This window comes from Cuculus canorus, chromosome 5 (assembly GCF_017976375.1).
Source record: "Cuculus canorus isolate bCucCan1 chromosome 5, bCucCan1.pri, whole genome shotgun sequence".
In the NCBI taxonomy this organism is placed as follows: domain Eukaryota; kingdom Metazoa; phylum Chordata; class Aves; order Cuculiformes; family Cuculidae; genus Cuculus; species Cuculus canorus.
Window position 1 is genome coordinate 38,239,536 of NC_071405.1, and position 24,792 is coordinate 38,264,327.

Here is a 24,792-nt window from a genome sequence, read left to right on the forward strand (position 1 = left end):
TTCAAAAGGGAAAGTCTCAAAGTAGGAGAACTGTTGAAGTCGCTGCCACAAGGGACTATGGACGACAAAAGGTTATACAAAGTCACAGGGCATAAAGCAGCTACAAAGCGCAGTGATTGGGGACACAGGTTTGACTTAGGAAGTTTCTAAAACACTGGCAGCTTGAAGGCAGGCTGGCTACGAGAAATGAATGACTTTCCACATATCCTGGTTCTGGTGCTCTTGCCTACAAATCACTCGCTGGCTTCTGTCAGGACGAGGAACCCATATGAGTATTAAGTTATCAGGACAGTTCTTCTCCTAATTCCTAATAATGTTTTCCAGTTTAAGGAATATCAGAAGTACAGACTATGATGAAGTAAATCTGCTGCTAGTTTATCAAGTATTGGATGTTTTTTAATAAAAATGCAGTTACGATCTCATAGTTGGCTGTTAGTACAGTGACCAGTAAACTCCACTGTCAGGAATGGCAGTGGCGTGAAAAGCAGATTTTAAGTGAGTTTGAAGAACACACTAATCTCCCTGCAAACTATTGCAACAGAATATCTGATTTCTTCCTTTAAAGATACAGAGAAAACCAAACATTTATATTTTCCCTAATATTTTTGTAGGTTTCAGTTTCATTACACATCCTTTTCAATAGCTGCCCTCTCTGATGTGGCTATTCAGTCTTGTGAATTCTACAAGAAAAGCTTGTGCTTTTTAAACAACACTGACAGATATGTTAATGGATTAAAACAGTTAATACAGTCATCCATTACTTTTAAAAAGACTCTTGCAAAAAAGCTATTACTGTTAAATTCTTTCTGGTTATTTTTGATAATGAAATCCAGTTTCAAAAATAGAGTGGTATTCTTGCAAAGCAAGGCAGTGATTATGGAAAAACAAGAGATTGAAAGTAATTAATGAATAGGTTTGGGGGGGTAGTTTTGTAACTGCATCTGAAGATCCCAGTAGGAATTGTTTTATTTTTGTTGTATGGTATGAACATAGGTAGAGAGAGAAAGTCTTACATACAAATATGTTACAGACTAAAACCTTGGGTGTTCAAACATCTACGCATACCAATTTTATGCATGGAAATGGTTGTCTTGTACTCCAAGGGCTATCAAGGGACAGAAGCTGGACTCTCCAGAGGAGGGTACCAAGGCAGTCAGGGCAGAACCAGCCTTGGAAGTGCCAGTCTCTGCTCCCTGCACCCTGAACCCTAGCAGGCACTCAGCACCTTTTCTTCCCCCAGGAGCAGCTCTTGCCGAGAGCCCTAGTTTCAGAGGACAAGGGGTTTACAGGTGAATAAAGATGTAGAACACATGCTAGGTTTCATTTCAAGATGAGCTAACACAGGAAAAGCTGAGTGGTGAGGTGCCTAAAAGGTGAAGAAAAGAAATGTGTGACTGACATGAGGCAGCAGGGAAAGATGATTCAAAAGAGGTTTTGTATGGTCCATGCAGTCAGGAAAATAAGTTTTGCAGCACCAGTCCCCATATCCCTAGGGAGGTAGAAAATGCAGGGTTTCATAACAGAGAGGAAGAATTTGAAATACCAAGACCTGAGATGATGAGGACATGACCAAAGTTTTGATAAAATGGCTGGGAAAAAAAGTACAGCTTTTAGAACTGTTACATAGAAAGAAGCTGCGTCATTTCAGGTCTAGCCTGAATATGCATATTTAAAAAGAGGCAAAATCAAGAATGACATCCAGATGGCAAGCTGAAAAGAAAGAGCACCATAGCACTTTATGTAATGGCATAAAAAAAGTATTTCAGGAAGTGCTTGAGGGAAAGATCCAGAACTTTATTTTACATTGGCAGTTTGGCAAAGATGTAGGTTTGGAAGGTTAGAAGACGTGTATGCTGTAAGTAAGTAACATATTGAAAGCTAAAAAGTGCTCTGTGAGGACATAATAGCTTAATTAAATGAAAACTTTTTCACAGGCTTATCACAGAAAAAAACATTATAAAATCTTTGGGACATGAGTCAGCGTGATCGGTAACTTTAACAGTGAGTTATTCTACCGATGTAGGACTATATGTATGCCTAATGGTGGTACTTGTTTATTTACCTTGCTCAAGCAGGCTTTAAACATCACCCATCCTACTGTGTAGAAACTGTGACCTAAGGAGATTCATGTGCTGCAATCCCCACCAAGACCTCCACTGCTGACCATAAGAAGATGGGTGGAAAACAGTTGTCTTAAAGCCACAAAATAAGAACCTGAGGAGAGAAATTATGAACAATTTGATTTTCCTTTTGGAATAAGAATATAAGACCTCATTCAGAATAAAACAGGCAAACAGACAGTAATTTTTCCAGTGTGTAAAAATGTGAGCTATTTGTTACATTTACAATGAGCACCCAGAAACTAGAAGAAAAGATTAGCCGTTTCTTCTCAGACACACTTATTAGTTTCTATCTGAGTGAGAAGTAAAACTATTTTCAGCCAAGTAGCTACAGCTTTTTATAAATGTTCACCTATTTTTGTATCTACCTATTCCAGTAAAGTAGTCTGTAGTAAACACTTCAAAACATGTCATTTTCTCTGAGGCTTGACTTGATCTACAAAGGAAAAATAATACGTTCCTCCTTTTATTTTTCCCTTTAATTTGTAAGATGGGCTCGACAGTTTTATTAATTATTATGGTTACTTTAGCAATTCAGATGTGTTTGTACCCAATGGTAACTACGAAACAATAACATCCCAAGAGGAAAGAGTGAAAGAAACTGCATAGGAACAGGATTTATAGACAAGATTGTTTAAGTTTATTAGGGTCTGTTTTTTCTAACACACACGTAGCTGCACTGAGTGATTAAGTGTAGGCAAATTTATCTTTGTTTTTACAGAGACTGTACCGGCGTCAGTTCTTTAGTGAGCAGGTCAGGTTTTGCACACCCAGGCATTCAGGTAATCTTATGGCAAAGCAAGCAATCCAATCTTGATTATTTTTTTTTTTTCCATATGGATTTAGATGCTGTGCATTTATGTATTTTTTACATATGTATTTATTTACATATTCATTTATATATTTATTTATATATTTATTTTGTGAAGAAGCAGGAGAGAAACCCGAACTGGTACCTTTTAGACCTTTCCCATAGACCCTAAAAATGTGAAAGCAAGCTCAAAAGAAAATTTCTCCACAGATCACCTTTAAATTACTACCTGCAAGAACACCTTATTCTATTGGAAAGAAGACTGAAATTTTTCTCGTCTCTTACCATATAAAGTGAGTAACTAGGGGTACAACCGCTGGTTGTGATACACAGCGAAGGCCAGCTCAGAGCAGAGGAAAGTTTGGGGCAGATGGTATTCGGCACGAGGGCCCTCTAGAGCAGCATGGTGTGCCATGAAGTGTGATGCCTTCAGTCTCTTCCACTGGCAAACCTCTTTCCATATGCTGTGGTCACCACTGACCTGTCTTCCTCATAGTATGGGACCACACCAGAGCATTCCCCAGAGGCGGGTGAGCCTCTTGCGTGCCGTGAGTCACTGTGTGTCCTTTGCAGAAAGCTGCCCAAGACCATCACAGGGGTCTTCATGGTGTCTTCTTAGACTTGTCTTCTGGGCTGGAGGGATGGGGCAAGGCCAGACCTTGCTGGCCAGGGGGGCCCTCAGCATCCCGAAGGAGCTTGTGTTATGGTGCTTGTGCTGTGGTTGATAACTGCATCCAGTTTCCCAGTGCAGGGGGCACACTAAGAACTGTCTCTCAGAAGCAGGCAGCTGCCGTGCAGAGCCACAACATCCCTCCATTGAGAGGGCTGCTGCAGAGCCCTGCAACTCCTGACCTGCTGCAGCAAACCCGTGGGTGGCGAGTTCAGGGTTGAGAGCTAACATCTGAAACTCCCTGTCCCAATGCTTCTCTCGCTGTGCGTCCCCAATGGCAGCACGTGCCACCTGTGTGAGGCCAGTGTATGGAATGTGCAACCTGCCCGGCTTACATTCACACCCCAGTGAGCTGCTCCTCATCGTGTCACATCCTGGGAGAGTCCCCACCAGACTGGTGATGCCTGGCAGCCGAATTCATGTGCTTAGTGCCTCCACAGTTTAGGGGTTCCAGACAGGAATGAACCAGCAGTACTGTGAAAGACAATTCCACAAACCACAGCTGAATTTCCTTGGCCAGAAAATGAGCTACCTTAATTGATGTGCGCAGCCACTTCCTGTATGACAATATGACCAGAGCCTCTGCCCCCACAAGACACAGAAACTAGGGTTTTTTTCTTCACCACCAAAAGGCAAGAAAGACACTGCTGGTTTCCTCTTCCCTAGTACAGGATACCAGAAACTTCTTATTTTCACCTCATGCTCATAAGCCTATTTGCTTTCTCACATTATAATGTTTCCACAGAGCAATAAGAGAGAGACGGGACAACAAAAATATAGTTCTTGCATAGGAAATACCTGGATATCCAAAACAGCCTCTGAATCTCAAGCCTGGGGACAGACAGATTTTCACACGCGTCAGTCATGCATGATCCCATTGCCCCAAAATGGAAAAAGGCAGTTAACTTTTACCACCTGCCCCAAGAAACCTCTGCCACTCCCCTTGTAAAGAAACCTGAGGGTTTGTAGGTGTATCTTAGTTGGCTTCTATTGCTTTCCTGGAGTTGTTAAGTTAGTGCAGACAAGAGTGCTGGATGTTGAAGTCCCATTTCCACTATACTCACAAAGCTCCCACACCAGTAGTGCTCTTCTAGATCCACTTGATTGTGATAGTTAGGCTTGAATAGAAAAATAAAGAGTGGGAGGTTACTTAGGTAGAGCAGACTAAATCAGCTGGGCCTGACAACTTTTTTGCAAAGTACAGGGCAAGCAGTCTCAGAGGTGTTGGTGGTTTCCCTCAGCACTTTATAGTAAACAGGGAGAAGTCCAGAAGGCTGAAGAGGATAAATATGTTTAAAAGGGCAAAGAAAAAAATGAGAAAAATCTCATTTTCTGGAAAACAAATAAACTATTTTAGATACCTGGAAGAAAACAAGGAGGTAATTGACAACCAAGATGCTCTTCTCCAAGAACAAACTGCCAAATCAAAGTACTTTTCTCCTATGATCCAGTAACAGACATATGAGTAGGAAGAGACAGTATGTGTTTTATAGCTTGATTTTAGTAAACTTTCTGATACTGTCTTCCATGATGTGCTAATAAACAGGCTAATGCCATGTGTTATGTTAGAAGGCAGCACTAAAGCAGGAGCAGGGCAGTTTGGGATACTGAATTCGGTAATTTTCAGTGGTTCATTAATAAAACTGAGGATAGTAGCACACAACTATCCAGAAGACCTCACCCAATCCAGTATTATTAAATATTTCAGTAATAACCTGAACGATGAAACAAGAAAGCATGTGTCCTACATTTTCAGAAGCTGCATGCTGGGGTAGAAAACAGAAATTTTGAATGACTGCAAGAATTAAAGAAGAGTTCAGAAAGGAGAGTTCTAATAAGTTCTAATTCAGAAACAACACATGGCATTGTTCCCTATGTAGAAGAGAATGTATTAGTTACTTGATTACAGTTAAGTATATCAGAAAAGAATGGAAAAAAAAATAATATTACTTTCCCCTTCCCTGGTGCTCTCCCTTGCTTCTTGGTATTGTACATCACCCAAGCTTGAACTCCCCCTTACTGCTTACACGATTGCAGAAATATCCTTGCTTGCATTTTATTTCTCTTACTAGCTTGCACTGTGATTTCCACCGAAAGTGCTTGTTATTATCATTTTTGTATAACACCTTAGGATGATGACCTACATTCCATTTTCTGCATGCTTCCTTCTTATGGGTAGATCAAAGGAGAGTTAATGATCGAGGCATTCTGGTCGTACTAAAATTCCTGTCCTCCTTTTGCACTAAGGTGGTGTGTGCTTGTGCTTCACAGCATTTCTTGAGCAAACTGCCAACTCCACTATTTCCTATAAAATCACTTTATGTAAGGCCACTCACTTGCAGCCTCATTTCTATTTCCCTTTACCCTTCATGACCCATTTCCATGGATTAATTTTCTGATGTGATTCTTCCAGAAATCACTACCCCAGTATTTCTGTACCTCAGCTGGATGTAGAGAGAGCTGTCTGGTTAATTCTGAGAACTCTAAATCCACACAGGAGCAAAATGCATGAGAAATCATTTACTGAAATGCATGACCTTGAAATAGCATAGTTCCATAGCACAGATGGAGTTTGCCAGATGCCAGAGACTATGAAATTATGAGATTTAAAAGATTCAATACTTCGGAGACGTTTAAACAACCGAGATGATCGCAGTATAGGGTACATCTCAATACACGATGAACCATGAAGCCACCTCCCTTTCCACCCTCTTCCTATCATTAACAGGCCAAGGAGCCCCTTCTTAGGATATGAGGTTTTCTGATGCACTCCTTAACACCAGCTTACACCATGTGATGTTGGGTTGCACCCCACACCCCAGCCTGACCTTTTCCCTTAAATCTCAATCAAACAATAACCAGCAGCGGTGATCATGATGGTCAGTGATGCTCATGATGGCTGCATCCGCCTCACGGTGTTTTCAGGGGAGACAGATAACAACACAAAGGCTACTCTAACAAATAGATACAGATAACAACACAAAGGCTACTCTATGTTAATGCACCCCTCCTGGCCACAGTGCTGGTCAGAGTCCGACTCAAGCTAAATGTGGAAGAACCTGGCACCTATAGCCCGTATGTAAAGATGACTATGGGTCAATCATCTTACTCTATAAATAGTGAGCAGCCCAAGAGCCTTTTGAGCACTCCTGAAATGACAGTGGGCTGCATGTCAGGATCTCCCCTTGAAAAGGACACTCCCAAGGTTACTCCACAAGGTTGAGACAATCCTTGCTGCAACAGACACTCGGTGAATGAATTGGGAATAAGCGCACTGAAAATTTGTGATCTTAGCTAAGAGGTATAAAGGATTGATTGCACATTTATAATCCTTTAGACAAACTGTTGCCCAAGTCTGGATCCAGCAACACCTAGACTATCAGTGAAGGGGGGATGTAGAATGCAAGGGGGTCCTCTCTGAACATCATGATTCAATGGGAGGAATTCCCTGGCAGCTTTTGTCTGACCCTGTTCTCTGCACAGTAAATAATCAAGTGTACCTTGCCATCAAACCTTGTAAATCATTGTTGCATTTATCATCATACTTTGTCAAATCTCTGCTTTATATCAATAAATGCATTGTGCCTTCTCTTTTAAAAGTGAAGTGCATCACTATTTCTCCATCCGTGACACACAAGGAAGGATGTTTTTCTAAAAATCAACAGACAGACACTACCCAAGTGAAATTGTTGTCTTCAGGCTTGTCTCAATTTAGGTATGGGAAAACAGGAGTGGAAGAAGAATTGCTAGAGGTCAGAAAATAGGCTATTTCAGAGTTTCAGTTATCTTTCTCTCTTTTTCCTTCTGTCTCAATCTATGTAACTCAAGGAAGCTCTGCATGCTTCCTTGAATGAATACCCAATATTCAGAATACCTACCATTCTAAGTGCCTTCCAGCGGCACTTAGGCTTTTGGTTCAAATGTGATGTTAGCAGACTTTGCCAAATCCATTATGTTTTGACCAGTGAGCCTATTGCCAAGAAGAAAAGCACTTATTCAAACGCATGAAATTAATTTGTGTTGAGATTTCAGCTGAGGAATTAACATTTAATTTTTCATATTTGTATGAGTTGGGTTTTACCATCAATTTACAGAACCAATATTAGGGGATCACACCGGTGGATTCTGTGCCAATATATCATAAGAACCAGTTTCTGTCACATGGAAATTACTGTATAAATAGACAGAAGAAATACTATTATCCTGTTCGCAGAAAGGGCATTCAAGCACAAACACGCTATGGAATATGCCTGAGGATACGCAGAAAGCCTGCATCAGTCAAGTGAGCCATACCAGGGAATAAACAACATAAGTCCTTTATTTACTCTTTCTCCAGACGCTCTGTATCTTCCTTTAAATCAGCCTAGCAATTCACCACCAGGAGCACTGCAGGTGAAGAAGCTGTTGAAATAGATATTCTTTTTTGTCATTTCTTATGTACATGAGAACAAGGAACTGAAGTCAATATGATTCAATGTCTGCTGTAGGAATTAATTATTTTAAATATATATATAATTTTTTTTAAATTATGTCATTCTTGTTTACGCTTTTAAATCCCTGACAATCAGATTCTATCTGGAAAGCAAAAATGTACCTGCTGATTGGAAAATGGGGAAATTAAGGTAAAAACAAACAGGCCAGCTTGATAACAAGTGCATGATAAACAGAAATTTTAAAGAAAAGGAGACTTTCCAGATATTTCTGTGACATGTTGTTGCCACTTGAAATGTGGTGCCTTCTGGTGCTGTCTCAGAATATCTGGCAGAACATGTTGTATGAAATCAGATGCTATTTTTTCAATGTATAATTTTTTTTTTAATTCTGTCTTCTCTGATAAGCATCGTGCAAGACAAATGTTCTACTTGCTAGATAATTTTCTTCAGAAAAATTGAACAAACACATCTCTAGCATTTTCTGTTACTAGCAACTCAGATCCCCCTTTTTAAAAGCCCGTGATACAATAACGCAAATTTTTTAAGATGCTGTGGCTCACTATCAAATCTTCTATTAGGGAAAAAGGTATTTTAAAAAAAAAGGTAGCAATCACATAAAATAATAATGGAACAAATTATGATAATCATTAAAACTACCATTAAATCTAAATTTATCTTTTTAGTTAGTTACATAGAATAAAAAGTCACATTGAGGAGCTTAGGCTGTGAACTTACTGCAATGTGGGCGTTCACCACTCATGGAATTCACTCCTGTGCTTAAAATGGCACTTTCCTTTACTACCTTGTGGTAAATGAATGCTAAACAGTAATATTCCATCAAACTCTTACCCAACTAAATCATTTCTTGGTTTCCTAGGCAGGACTTTTATGTGGATGTTTTCCAAAAGCATTGGCAAAGCTGGGGCCTAACTTTAACCAGCAACGTTTTAAAAAGCAAAGGACAAAAAAGGAAAATCAACGGAGACAATGGTAAATAACACATTCAGCAGTGATGAGGGTGTTTGTAAGATATCTCACCCTGAGGTCAACACATCTTCCCCGGCCATGGCAGAGCTCACACAGGAAACCAGCAACTTTTTCTCACATTATGATATCAGCTGGGAGCCGTGACAGGAAGCGCAGTAAATGACCTGCAGTTTTGCTGGGTGCTGGAATCAAGTCTAGTCCATTAGATTTGCACTTCTACAGAACAGCTTATAAGACACAAGTGAATATTTGCACACTTGGCTCCCCACAAATTAAAACATTTAAGTTTTCGCTTGAGCACTGCTTGCTAACAAGGAACACAGTGAAGCAGGAGTGGATTTGTGCCTTGTCCCATAGGCCTGGTGACACCATAGGCCTGCTCTCCAGACCTCCTCACAGCACGGAGTTTGGTCACAGACGGAGGCAGAATAAGAGGCTTCATACTGCATTTGCTGCAAGAGGACACTCAGATTGAACTAGTTCTTCCTGGCCAATCCTTTACCATAAGAAGGAGATAAAGGCGTTGAGCTTCTGAAAGTTTTTATCTCTGTAACTCACTTGTCACACATCATCTGAAGACTCTGAGTGAGGGAGATGACCTCAGAGCAGTGGGCCAACCATCAGCGAGGTGCAAAACTTCAAAATGAACCCTGCTGGCAATGCCACCTCACAACCGCAGTGTGTGGCTGCATGGTGGTTGCCCCTCACAGTAACCTCTGAGTCCCACTAGGCAGCAGCCAAGCAGGCTGTAGTGGACAAACCCAACATGGGCAAAGTCACAATTAAAGATCCTGAAGCCATCCTCCAAACCTTCTTAGTTTAGACTGCACAAGTCAGTCTCTAAACCGTCCAGGCCACCACTCCCCATGGTTTCCCTGTCTGACAAGACACACTTTCTCATCCAGTGCTTGTCCCAGAGCAGCTGCAACTGCCACAAGGGCTACCAGTCAGTTGTCTGTAGGTCTCAGTGAACCCACCGACATGGATTGACAGACATCCTGGCAGCCTTCACTAGAAGGCCTCATGATACCTGTGCTTTCCCTGCCTCCAGCATCAGGTTCAAAGGGGATGCTGAAACTTTCCCAGGTAGGATCATTCACAGCATGAAGTGGAAGAGGCTGAAACCCCTCTGTGCTGTTGGATGATGAAGCCATACCCACACGACCGTGGAGGACAGGGCTATGAAATGCTACGAATAAGTAGAATGTGCTTTTTTTCCTTGACTGCAATATGGCAGGTGCTGATTGACAGACTAGACACAAATGTGCAAACCGCACAAGCTGCACAAATCATTGCAGCCCTGATGACTGCTGAGTCCTACTCAGCTTCTGCAAGGAACCGGCAGAGCCTTTCCATCTGGACCAGGAGAACAAGGACTAGTTTCTTCAGCAGCTTTATGCCCATCTTCTGCAGTCTGTGAATAGCTGGAGAAGCCAGATGACCCCCTATGTCTGACACGGTTCATTAGTGGGGTGAACTGAGCAGGTTAGGGTGGAGTCCAATTAACTGTACATGATATTTCTGTCTCATTCTGTTTCCTAGAGGAGGGGTTTAGGTTTACCTGCTTTACCTACTCATTCCCTGGGGGACATCAATCCACACAGCATGGTTACTCTGTGTCCACCCTGGCCCACTGTGTCTTTTTTTGACCTTTTGAGGGTTCTGGCATGTGGCTATGACGGCTGCCTCCACAACCCTCAGGAAACATCATAGCCTGAGGGATGTGTGTTTTGCTGGAGAAAAATGCAGCTGACAGGCAAGTGGCTGTGCCATGCAGCTCAGGAAAAGGGGGAGAGTGAGGAGACATTTGCTTGCTGTCTGCTTCTCTGGAGGTGGTGGAGAGAGCAGGGGAGAAAACAAGGCTGTGTAAGCATCTCAGATGGATGGGAGAGCCAGACTTGATAAAGGCCAGAAAGGTAAGAGGTGGATGCAACTGTTTGCATCCTGCAGGACAAAAAAAAAAAAGGTACCCATTCACCAAGGAAACCTTCTCTCCCCCTGTCCACAGTGACACAAGACCTTCTGTTCTGTCTCATTATCTCCCTTTTTTTTAATCTTGAAATATTGGCTTTCTGCCATGTACCTAGGCTTTTGGCCAAAATGCTCTGTTTATGGAGTGGCCATGCCTTCCGAACCTCATGAAAGGCCACCTGCACCCAAGATGTTATGCCTCTCCTTTTTATGGAGAGGAGATGCCTCAACCTCCACCGTGTGGTCTAGATTCTGCTGACATTTTGTGTCCTTTCAGCCTACACCTAAAGAGGTCTCTGAAAAGATGGGCACACAGTAGACATTATTCTTCCTTGTACTCCATTAACTGGCCTACCTGGCACTTCTTAGGAGCACAACTCAGTGGCTCTAGAGGAAGCCAGAAACTCTTCTGGCAGAAGCTGCAACTTGTACCCCTAAAAAAGAAACCCATAGAAAAGCAGCCCACTTACTCAGGCTAGAACAAGAAGTACTGGAACAGGGGATCACTGACAGAGGCTGGGGCTAGGAGTGGGCTGAAGAAGTTTCCTGGATTTGTTTTCTCTGGGGGACTCCATGGGTGTAGAAACAGGGGAGCTTCTCCTTTTCACTCACCTGCATGGTCTGTCCAGAGCATAGGTGTCCAAAGGAGCGGCTGACGTAGTGGTGTACTTCTACTCAAATAACTGTTTAGGACGTCTGTACCACATCACAACATGGGGAACAGCTGCCATGTCATTATCCTGAATAGTTCTTTCCTCAGGTCTTTAAGGGTATGAACACCTTGAACTTGTTCTTGTCACCAGCTGGCAATCTCTTGATAATGCTGCAATGCCATTTCCTTCAGGCTCTAGGTTGCCTTGGGCTGGATTTCCTGGGAGGAGAAAAGGATTGATGTTACCAGATTAAAAAAAAAATACAAAAAGAAACAAACAAACAACAATAACAACAAAAAAACAACAAAGAAGAGAGAGAAAAGAGAGGTGCTTCAGCAAGGGAGAGTGGAAACAGAAGGTACAGCAAGCAAAACAGGGAAAAGAGTAAGAAAGGGAAGTCTTAGGGAAGATGAAGACATGAATTGCAAAGGTCAGAGGGTTAACTGTCAGCAGGACACCTGAGGGGCTTGACATGTTTCAGGCCTTCATACATCCTGAAAAGCACCACAGAGTGTCACAGGATCTTCCAGAGAACTTCAGTCCAAGCTGGAAAATTTTGTGAGTGAGTGGCCCACTTGCTGATTTGAACACTTTTGGAGCGGACACATAGTAAGCACTCACCTGAAAGTAGTTTGGTTTCCTCTAGAAAGCAAATAGTCTGCATGCACCAAAACTGCTACCACTCCAAGCCAAACTGAATATATACCTGCAGCTGATAAAACAGCATTGCACAAAACACAAATGCAGCTGTTACAGTGAGGAAGTTACAAACCAAGGACAAGACAGCGATACAATCCAAGATTAGAGAGAACACACAGCCTCCTGATTACAGCCTGGCACCAGACCTGATCATAGGCACCGTCAGATCAAGAATGGGCAAGAGTATTAGCCATCCCCAAAGGGACAAAGAGTTGGTAGGTCTGTGGCTTCAGCCACAGCACCCAGCAGTGAGGACTACTGACCAAGAAGTTTCCGTCTGTGACTGAGGATTGCCCTCCATGGCAGCTCTGTGACCAAGGCAGGAGAAAGCAAGCCAGCTTCCTCCTCAAGAATGGCATGTGAATCACATCACCAGAAGTCATTAGATGATCGTAGCCAAAAGGTGTGGTTTGTTCGATTTACCTGGTGTTATTGAAATTACAGAGATTCGCGTTAGTACTGGCATTAAGCTTTTTACACTTACTTGGGCCCAAAGTGATAAAGAGGCATTGGCTTCCAAATACTTTCATCAAGACATGCCTTTGCATTTGGTGAAAATCCGTCTTAGTTTGTTGAAAACAAGATTTCACACTACATGTTTGACCAAACTTCTTTGTGATTTCTGCTCTCAGAAAAGTAATTTCTCATTTCATTGTAGAGGATTATAAAAACAAACCTGTCATTCATTCATGCCTTGCAGGCTTTTTAAACTCTTGGCACTTGTGTTACTATTGGAGAACCTTTCTTGATAATTGGACAATGAAGTGTTAATGCGTCCTGAGGTGGGGACTGAAGGACAGACTTCTTTTCCAGAAAGAAACAGAACAATGTCTAATGTAGACAAATCTTTGGGTTTGTTCTTTGTTGAGCTTTTATTGTGGCATATATCTGAGCAGGGACTCATCCACACCACTTCTTTCTTTCATGTCAGTCTAGATTTAATAACGAAAGGCATAGTGCAAAGACCATCTTTTTTTATAATTTGAGAATGGATCAGTTACAGTCATTACATCCACAAGCAGCACGATTGTATTATTTTTGTGTTCAATATACAAAAAGAGCTGCCCTGTGGATAACAGGTAGATCTAAGTAATGTACACATAGCATATGGGATCTTGCTTTGTAAGTGTGACGCTCCTTAATAGTGAGGATTAAGATCTATGGTTCTTATCTTCTAGGTGATAACATCAAGAGAGCCTGCAGTGACTACCCAGAGCCTTCCTGAAACCAAATTGGTCTCTGAGCAAACACAGCAGTTGATGTGAGAACTACTAAATAAGAACAATTTAGAACTCAGCTTAATCTGCAGTGTTTACAGAAACAAATACTGCTTATTGCAGCAAACGAAGTTGTAGCTGATAGTTGTCTCTGACTTGGTTCTGTAAAAAAGGGTCATGCTTGTATTAGAGATATGGACAAAACCTACCAACAGCAGTTCATAGCTGTGCAAAGAGGTAATCTCCAGTGGAAAAAAACCCAACCATCACCAAATAATTAATCTTGCATTCCACTTGTGATCTCTCCCACACAAATGGGGGAAGGTGTGTCATGATTCAGATCACTGCCAAAATAGCACAACGTGGCATTTCTTAGTTTAATTGTTTCAACAGATCATTTATTCATTGTGTAAGAATGGATTTGTTTTGAGTTCTCATCCTTGAAATACCAGAGTAGACTTCATTAAATGCAGTTTACCTTCACTGCATGACTAACAAGACTCCCCAGCTCTGCAGGAAATACAGTAGGTTGCACAATCTCCAGGCAGCTAAAACAACCCCCCACATTGCTGGTCACAGCCATACCCTCCTGTGTCCTTCAACACGTGTTCAACATAAGACAGCAACAGTTTGTGGCAGGAAGAGAAGAAAGCTAGTAAGTCCCCTGAGAAGGTTGGATTCTGAGGGAGAAAGACAAGGCAAACCAAGGTGATCCCGCTACTGAGAATTTGAATCAGACAGGATTCTACCTTCTACCTTTTTAATCATGAGCCTGAAGAGAGTGCCCTGGGACTCTCATGAGAACATCGACATGCCACATTAAGAAGCCCTTATGTGCCTGCTACATACCTTACTCACACGTATAATTCGACTCATTTCTTTAGTCAATGCTATTTTTTTCCCTTAGAAATTTCAGAAGTGTCTTCTTATACTAGTAGTTTTCACTCAGCATTTACATTTTGAGGGACATACTAAGCATTTTAAAATAAGTTCATAAGAACTACATAAAGCCCTTGTAAAATCTCAATGCATTCAGAATGTACTTGTCTTTTATACATTAATCTGTCTTTCTCAATGGTAAGAAGGCAAGCCACAGGTCACACGAAAAGATTTCTTCAAGGCATCATGGTATCACTCACCTTATTTTAAACATCAAAAATGGAATCTGTGTTGTTAGAGGTTGGACATCTAACAGGACCTTCCATTGACATTGCCATAGAGGTTGGGTTCCAGCTTTTAGAAGTTATATTCACACTTCACCATTGCAATGAAACGTTTGAATTTATTTCACTAATAATAATAAAATAATATGATTAATATATATAGCCAATATAGGAGGTATTCCACAGTCCAGCGACAAATATCTATATTTATTTAAAAATTTTATAGGGCAAACCTAGGAGAAATGAATCACAAGGACTGAGATTCAGTACATATATCCTGACAGGGAAAAGGCTTCTGAATCTTTCTATTCCAGACTGCACCTACTCATAGGTAGTTTGTAGTATTTACTAGTGATCTTGAACTTTGCTCTTCCTTAAATAACACACATAACAAATATTAACAACACAAATAATAACACCCTCCACCCCTCAGCAGGAGCTGAAACAGAAATCAGTAGAATCAGAAAAGCAGAGAATAAACCCACAGCACATATGATAATGTTGAACAAATGCGAAAGCAGAGCTGCAGTCTGGTTTCCAGTAGCCCTTCGTCTCCACTTGCAATCCTGGAACAGACAGCCGTGACTTAGCTAATATAGACATTCAGGATAAAGAATGGATTCAATTGCACAGTATTTGCTGTGACAGTAATTTATTCAATAAAAAGCAGCTCATGCCCACCCTGTCACAAATCTGTAGTAAATAGATTCTATTTATCTCTTCACCTACTTCTTATTCCAGTCTTCCTTGCCACTCACTATTCTTTCCACAGCCAAGAGTCACGGCCTCTGATGCATTGCTTCACTAGCAGTCATTCCTTCAGCTAAAGTCTCACCAGACAGCTCTCACTGCAAATGCTCTATCACCACTCCACAGGACTATTGCTGACCTCCCTCCATGGACTCCCAAACCCCTCACAGCTCTTCTTTACTTCACCCTGGGATGGTCACAGTAGAGCTCTAATAGCAAGTCATCTTCCCCTTCACACTGTCCTGGATTCCATTTCTTTCAAGGAATTCCTTCACTGGCCTCCTGCCTTTATGTTCACATTTCCCAGCTTCGGTGACTGACACAGTCTCACTTCCATCTTCACTGCCATTTCTCCCTTTATTTCCTTAAAGCTTTCATAAGCACCTCTTTTTGCTGAAACCCTGCATCTTTGCCACCATCTCATTTCTTCAGATGCAACATGCTAAAACTCAGATTTTGTTCAAGCACTTTGAAAGCAGAATTACAGTTAATAGAAGGTTTTTTAAAGATCATAAATTACTTAGATCAGAGTTCTTACAGTAGTCTAATAAACTATTAAATCATGTCTTCAAGCTAGTTTGATGCATCTGTAAAAATGGAAATAGAATAACATTAAGAAAAGGGGTGATTGCTGAGAATTTCCAAGAGTTGTAGCACATGCCAGGGATAAAAGATGGAGATGACAGTAATTGAGATTAGACTTATGTGTCTGCCCCTCATAGCAAGACTTCGCACTGAGATGTCCTGATGCTCAGCACGACCAAAAGTACAGAATTGGAACCCATTATCCCATAAGTTAAGATTAATAGCTAGTAGGTGTGATGAAGAACATCATTTGAGGCTTGTAGTAGGTCATTTTCCCTAAGCAAAGAGATTAAAATGTATTGCGCATCAGAAAAGTAGGAAGGTATCCTCAGGCTTCTCCTTGTACACTGTTATTCATGCACATTCTGTTCCAAAGGGTCTTTCCTCAGGCATTATCAAACCTAGAACGAGAGAACAAGATTTATAAGTTTAGGATGTCACTACAAACAACGTTAGGGGAGCAATGAAGGAGGGTGGATTGGAGGAGGAGACTGGAAGGTGGAAAACAGTGTCATAAAGTAATTTTAAGTAAAAAAACCCCAAACCACAAAAAAACAGGGAGTGAGAAGCTAGTGAACATGGAGAAAAAGGGAGTTGAAATGTAAAAAAAATGAACCGTGAACATCAAAATGTTCCAATATGTAATATATGATCATTTCTATCATATACATACTGGGAACAAAGCAAAGACATCAGAGCAAAATAAATGGGTGACTGTAGAGGGGACAAGAAAGTCCAAATGAATTGTCTATTTCAATATTGAACCATTTCGCCATTTTCCAGTTTCACTAAAACAGATCATTACAAGCAAGTAGCGTTTTCCAGAGGAAAGCTGGTTTGTTTTTAGAAAATAATTATAATATTATCAGCTCTTGCTATAAACAATACTTGACTCTGTGCCTAGACAGTTTGTCTTTATGAGCAAAGTAGGTTCATCTGCTGTTCTTGAACAGATTTTACAGTATTCTCTCATGGTTTCTTCCCATGGTTCCAATGAAGAACTTGGTAGAGTCTGGGGCTACAGACAAATCATGATAAATTTTATAGAGAGGAAAAAAAAGGTGACAAATCTGGTTCTAGAAAGTTAACTTTCAGGTTAACAGGTTCCGTACTGCTGCCAGATTGCTGTTTTAATTAAGGTACTGCCTTGGAATATCAGACAGAAATAAGAAGTCTATTTCTGAGCATAACATAGAGATAAATAACAAATTTCACCACTTCTAATAAGGGAACAAAAAAATGCCAGCCAAATCCTGTGCCCAGCTCAGGTATTTTCATCACGGGAGATCATGGTCCTGGAGCTGGCTCTGAGGCAGTGAAGATGCCATCAGAAAAGGACAACAGGGGCAGGCAAGAAACCAGACAACATAAAAGTGAAAGAAATCTAACAGGAAACCAGGGCTCTGAGGACCTATCTCCTTATTTGCTCACCTTCTGTCTTCTAAATGCTGTGATAATAGTCCCCACAATACAGTTTGCCATAGGGCCTTTCCATTATTTCTGTCTGGGGGAGTCAGTCAAGGGGAGTCAGTCAAGACTTAGATAATGGAAAGTAATATTAGAAGTTATAAAAAAAACAGGATAGAGTTCAAATTTTAAACAGACTTGCAAGTATAAGGGAAGTAAGGCACAGAGTGCCTGTGGGTTAAAATCAGAGGAGCCCACAAGGCGGCAGACATTGTGATGGGAGTCTGCTACAGACAACCCAGCCAAGAAGAAGCAGCTGATGAGCTCTTCTATAAACAACTGGGGGTAGTCTCTAGATCGCTACCTCCTGTCCTCATGGGAGACTTCGATCTTCCTGATATCTGCTGGAAATACAGCAGAAAGGAAGCGGTTCTAGGAGGTTCCTGGAGTGCGTGGAAGACAACTTCCTCACACAACTGGTGAGTGAGCCGATGAGGGAGGCTGCCCTCCTGGACCTGCTGTTTGTGAACAGAGAAGGCCTTGTGGGGGATGTGATGGTTGGAGGACGCTTAGGACAAAGCGATCATGAGATGATAGGGTTTCCAGTTCTAGATGAGATGAAGAAGGGGATTAGCAAAACAGTCACATTAAACTTCCAGAGGGCAGACTTTGGACTGTTCAGAAGGCTGGTTAGCAAAGTCCCATGGGAGACAGTCCTTAAGGGCAAGGGAGCCCATGAGTGCTGGGCGCTCCTAAAAAATGCAATCCTAGCAGCTCAAGAGCAAGCCATCCCCATGTTCCAGAAAAGGAGCCAGCAGGGTTAAAAAACAGCTTGGTTGAGTAGAGAGATCTTGAGAGATATCAAAAAGGAGAGGAACGTCTATGAGCTTTGGAAGAAGGGACAGGCGTCTTGGGTGGACTACAGGGAGGAAGTGGGATCGTGCAGGGAAAAAATCAGGAGGGCTAAGGCCCAACTAGAAATCAAACTGGCTAAGTCTGTGAAAGATAATAAAAAATCTTTCTACAAAAACATTAACAAGAAAACGAGGACTAGGGAGAATATTCAGCCCCTATTGGATGCAGAAGGACCAACAGTGACAAGGGATGAAGACAAGGCTGAGGTACTTAATGCCTTCTTTGCCTCAGTCTTTAATAGTAAGGAAAGTTGTTCCCCCTGTGTACAAACCCAGGAGTTAGAGGAGCAGAATGACGCTCCCCTGATCCAAGAGGAGGTTGTTAGAGACTTGCTTGCCCAGCCAGACACCCACAAGTCTATGGGGCCGGATGAGATCCACCCAAGAGGATTAAAGGAGCTGGCAGATGTCCTTTCCAAACCCCTTTCCATCATCTTCCAGCGGTCCTGGCTGACTGGGGAAGTTCCACTGGACTGGAGGCTGGCTGATGTTGTGCCCATCTACAAGAAGGGTTGCAGGGAGGATCCGGAGAACTACAGGCCTGTCAGTCTGACCTCAGTGCTGGGGAAAGACATGGAACAGGTGATCTTGAGTGCTATCATGAAGCACATGCAAGAGAACTGGGTGATCAGGCCCAGTCAACACGGATTCACGAAAGGCAGGTCTTGCCAAACTAACCTCATCGCCTTCTATGACAAAGTGACTCAACTACTGGACAAGGGAAAGGCTGTGGATGTAGTCTTCTTGGACTTCAGTAAAGCCTTTGACACAGTTTCTCACAGCATTCTGCTTCAGAAACTGACAGCCTCTGGCCTGGACAGGCGCACACTCTCCTGGGTTAAAAACTGGTTGGATGGCTGGGCCTAGAGAGTGGTGGTAAATGGAGTTAACTCCAGCTGGAGGCCAGTTACAGGTGGGGTTCCTCAGGGCTCGGTACTGGGTCCAGCCCTGTTCAATGTCTTTATCAATGACCTGGATGAAGGCATTGAGTGCACCCTTGGCAAGTTTGCAGATGACACTAAGCTGAGTGGAAGTGTGGATCTGCTGGAGGGTAGGGAGGCTCTGCAAAGGGATCTGAACAGGCTGGACTGCTGGGCTGAGACCAATGGCATGAGGTTTAACAAGGCCAAATGCCGGGTCCTGCACTTGGGGCGCAACAACCCTGTGCAGTGCTACAGACTAGGAGAAGTCTGGCTAGAAAGCTGCCTAGAGGAGAAGGACCTGAGGGTGTTGGTTGACAACCAACTGGACATGAACCAGCAGTGTGCCCAGGTGGCCAAGAAGGCCAATGGCATCTTGGCTTGTATCAGAAACGGCGTGACCAGCAGGTCCAGGGTGGTTATTCTCCCTCTGTACTCAGCACTGGTGAGACTGCACCTTGAGTACTGTGTTCAGTCCTGGGCCCCTCACCACAAGAAGGATGTTGAGGCTCTGGAGTGTGTCCAGAGAAGAGCAACAAAGCTGGTGAAGGGGCTGGAGAACAAGTCTTATGAGGAGCAGCTGAGAGAGCTGGGGTTGTTTAGCCTTGAGAAGAGGAGGCTGAGGGGAGACCTTATTGCTCTCTACAACTACCTGAAAGGAGGTTGTGGAGAGGAGGGAGCTGGCATTTTCTCTCAAGTGACAGGGGACAGGACAAGGGGGAATGGCCTCAAGCTCCACCAGGGGAGATTCAGGCTTAACATCAGGAAAAAAATTTTCACGGGAAGGGTCACTGGGCATTGGAACAAGCTGCCCTGGGAGGTGGTTGAGTCCCCTTCCTTGGAGGTGTTTAGGGGACGGGTGGATGAAGTGCTGAGGGGCATGGTTTAGGGAGTGTTAGAAATGGTTGGACTCAATGACCCAGTGGGTTCCTTCCAACCTAGTGATTCTCTGATTCTATGATTCTAAGTGAGCCTTGCCCTTATCTCTTCACAGGAGAAAAAAGGTGGAAACTTGTATTGTGCGCTGCTGATACTGATGTAGTGATACTGCCGACATAGTAAGACCTGCACTAAATAAACTCTCAAGTCAACCACAATTAAGAAGTCCGCTGGAATCTTCTGCTTTTCTGTTAAAGGGTCTTCTAACTAATCTGTGTGGTTCATTCAGTGGAAGGTCCGATAGACCACAGACATTATATAATCTTCCCTAATTACTATTGAATGTTACTTCTTTCCTATTCATCATTTTTTCATACTCTGTTAGATTGCTTGTCCTCATTTTAATCAGTCAACTCATCCCACAAGTCAGAATCTGTATAAATGGCAAGTCAATACTTAATTCTGCTAGGGCTGAAATTTAAAACCTTATCTCATAAACCAAACTACATTTTGCAGTCTGGGCTCTGAGTCAAAGTCAGGTGACATGAGGGAAAGCTCAAAGAATCAGAAGAAATTCCTGGAACATTTTGTAAGTAAGTGACAATAAATTGTGTGTCCCACCAAATTCTACCTCAGGTAGATCCCTGCTGCCCTATGTAGAGTGTACAGTCACAGGCTCACCATTTCCAGTAAAGATCATTTTTATTTTAGTACAGACTTGAGGGATATTCTGCATCCAGTATCAGTTCAGTGCTGTTCAGTGCTGAAAGGCTTAATTAATTGCTTGATATAGCTAGAATACTATATTATCAGCCATTTATTGGAAAAGTACCAGGCAGATTATCAAATGATTCTCATATATATATATGCACATATATATATTTAATGAATAACTAAGGAGACACTGCTTTTAACTGCAGGAAGTTTCAGTAATCATTAAATACATAGAAATCACAAGCCACAGAGAAATTAAAAAGAAAGACATAAAGGTGCCTTCAGACAACAGTAGGTCCTGAATCTACAAAGATTTTCTAATTCCAAAGCTTCAAAAGGATGCCATTTGGGGGATTTGACAGGAAGAGAAGACTGGAGATTTGTGCTCCTGCCCAGATGTTTGTTGGGAACTCAGTCTTCCAGCACAATGACTTTACTTGATGGTTTACATAGATATAAGATTGAATTTACAGTTAAATTAGCTGCATAATATCCGTAAATGAGACTGCATTGCTCTATTTTATAGTCTTCTTGGAAATATGAGATTCACCTGCCTTTCCAAGACAGACATCAATAAACAGGCTAAGAACTCCAAGCCAAATGTTTTCCAGGAAAAATAATTTTTTTTTTTTTTTAGGTTCATATTATTTTACTTATTTTGGATATAATAAAGTGGAGGGACTAAAAACATGGGGGTGAGGGGGTGTTAGCTGCTAAGCACCCTGCATCTTCTGTGAAAGACATGCTTAAGTAACCCATGTAGGATACATCCTAGCTGGGACCTGTTTAGCCTCCGAGGACTAAGGAACACTTTATGACTTCTCACATCCCCCTAGGACTGCTTTACAGGCACTAGTAAGGAAAATGTAAATAAAACAGAACACCTGAGATAGGAAACATAATAATTTCTCATTTGAAGAGATCCTACAGCAGAGCAAGTGCAACCTTTAGAAGTGTCACCACTGGGCATTCACCTCTCTGGAAAGTGTCCCCTCTTCTGGTGGCTGCTGGTCATCAGCACCCGGGGAAAGATTGCAGTTTTGAAAAAAATGCTTCTTTTAAACCAAAAGCTAAAACATTACTACAGATTCATAGATTTAAAAAAATCATGACACAACATTCCTCAGACATAGGCTTGCAGGTTTTAGCATGGACTTCAATAACAGAATTCCTAAGTAGTCTTGAGGCGTGACCAGAATGACTTTGGCAAGATCTCCCATCCTGAGCAACTGGCCATGAATTTTTACTCCCTCAAACATAAAAAACTCTCTGCTGTTGGCTAAAACCAAGACCAACCCCTCCCTCTTTTTTTACATATCACTTAAGCAGAATAATAGGGTGGGGTTAAACTGTCCTCCCAATAAGGGAAATGGGATGCAGAGCTACAACAGGACAGAAGTCATTATTTCATTATCCTTCATGCTGGCATTCAGGCCCCCGTTGCCCATCATCCTGCCTTTAAATCCATGTCCCGCCAGGGCGCTGCAGAGCCTCTGCAGCTCAGACCAGCTTGTGCTAGGTGCACTACAAACAGTCCTGTGCATCAGGGCATCATTCAGCTGGGTTTGGGTGTGGGAGAGGGCAGAGGTTGTTTGGAATCACAGTTGCATCTCCTGAGCAGCAAGATTCAGAAAGGATTTTTTTTTTTCCCCTAAGTAGGACACTTCAGAAGATTTGTAAGACCTGTTCAGGAAAACAAAGAAGGGTCCTTACCGTTTTCAGTTTGTCCAACAAATTAAATACAAATTAGCACTAAGCAGCAGCATCCAATTTACACCTGTTTCTTTGATGTGTTTCTCACTGAGGATGAGAAAGTCCAGGCTGCCACCATGTTACTGCTGATAAGAAGGTCAGACACAGAGCTCTTGCAAACCTGTGCTGCCATTCTGCCTACTGCAAACCAGCCAGCAAACTTGGAGTCACTGAGGGTTGAAAGCATGCTCTGGGACCCAAACTTGGCTAACTGCTGTTATCCAAACAAGTTGGCAGCAACTCTCTTTTCCACTGAAAAGAAAGGTTCCTGTGTTCAGTTTGATAACTTCACCTTTCATTTAATTAGTCTCCTCAGTATGAAATGAACTGAAATGAGAATCCTGCATTATGGACTGAAAGCAATCAGTTTTTTTACCATTTTTAAAGTTTTTAAAACTATATGACAGCACCTGGGAAGTACTGGGGTGGAGTACATCACAGTATTAGTGCACTCTTAGGCTGCACTTGAGAAAGATGGATTTCTAAGTAAGGCTCTCAGCTCAATTTCAAGCTTCTACATTCAGTGTTTGTTTTGTTTAGCCTTTGTTGTAATGTCTCCTAAATGTTGAATTCCTCTGCACGGGGTCTCTCACCGTGTACACACAGAGTACACCGAGATAAACTTCCATCCAGGTCCTACTGAAATAAAAGTAATCAGCTAGCTTGATTGTAGCTGGGGATATACCTCACTAAAACCATGCGATATAAACACTGACTTTCATATAAAATGGCTTCAAGAAATCAGTAAATTCCTCTTTGAGAGCTAATACTTGAAATAATAATCTCCAAAACACAGCACATGAAACCAAGCAGAAATGCAAGCCTAGATAGAAATGCGAGTGTGACAGGAGGCATTTGTCCAACTTCCTGCCTGGGGTAGGATGGTGAGTCCCTGGGCACTCACGCACACGTACGTAGAAGAGGGACACAGAGCAAAGAGAGAAGGAACCTCAACCAGAACAAGTGTGGCAGGGTAATCATGAAAAACACCTCAGTGAGCAGAGAAGGGTGTTGGCTGTAAAAGCACAGACTGACAGTTTCTGCTCCAGTGGTTCTCATGCATTCAAGGAAGGACAACTGGCCTCTCACATAAACCAGATCTGTTCCCAGCAGTATCTCTCTCTTTCAGTTTCTCTTAAGAGAGGCAATCAACAAGATCTTGGTTTTCTTTAGATATTAACAATGTTTTTTAGTGTAGCAGAACAAGAAATTTCAGGACGAATAAGCCAGGAAAGAGACACATGTGCTGTTTGTCCCTGAATAATGGCAAAAAGCAGGTGGCACAAATCCCCAAACCCCATTTCCTAAGGAAAGCTTTTCTCCATGGACTATCTGCTGCACTGTGACTTTTATTCTGCCTTTGCTGCATCAACTCACATGTGATCTGTCAAAAGGAAACAATACTGATTTTCTGAATGTATAAACTCCAAAAGCTCTTCACAAACACAAAGGAATGAAGAGTCACAGATTCATGCAGCAAACCAGACCTGCAGAGAGATCTGCTTCCTTTTTTCTCCTAGCAGAACAAAAACTAGACTTCCATCCTGAAAGCAAGAGTCACCAAAGGGCGTGCTAGGTGACCTAACAGACCTTTCACATCTCTATCATCTGATTCAGCGCAAAGAATGCAGACTTCTGAGTCATGACACTGAGCTGAACAAGCACCTACACAGCTGGAGCCAAAAGATCTCCAAATATTTCCATTCTACACAATGCCTTATCATAAGCATATAATGAATAGAAAAAGATGATGTGTTTAAGACAGAAGCGCAAACCGCAAGGTGGTGTGCCAGCCTGGTCCCTCCAATGGAATATTTCCGAGCAGAGGTAGCAGGTTTTGGGCTAAAGACTGCGTGGGCAGGGGATGGAAAAGAATCCTAAACTCAGCAGCTCACAGGTAGGCGGAGGATCTGATTCACGTTGCAATCATTTGTGACAGCCTGCAGCCATAAGGCCAAATACTTTCATCTCCTTGGATCTCATACGCTAAGCAGTGTTAGCTGGATCAATATTTGCAGTGGAAAGTCTCCAAGTGGCACCAGTGCAGGCAGGAAGTGAAGCTCACATAAGCTGGGCCTGACCCAGTGCAGAGCCAGAACCATGGGATAAGTTACTCTGGCTGCGCTGCCACTTCTTAGCAGGGCTGT

General features: G+C 42.3%; 1 long non-coding RNA gene across 2 annotated transcripts; it reads right to left on the reverse strand.

The window, feature by feature from the left end:
* Nucleotides 1–7,062: 7,062 nt before the first annotated feature.
* On the reverse strand, nucleotides 7,063–21,915 carry LOC128852412 (uncharacterized). Of its 2 annotated transcripts, none has more exons than XR_008450241.1 (4): nucleotides 21,868–21,915; nucleotides 14,701–16,460; nucleotides 12,608–12,767; nucleotides 7,063–11,863 (listed from the first exon to the last, which is right to left on the reverse strand). It is a non-coding gene; the product is annotated as an uncharacterized LOC128852412 (long non-coding RNA). The 2 variants fall into 2 exon arrangements; XR_008450240.1 differs by having other exon boundaries at nucleotides 21,778–21,908.
* Between the last annotated feature and the right edge of the window lie 2,877 nt (nucleotides 21,916–24,792).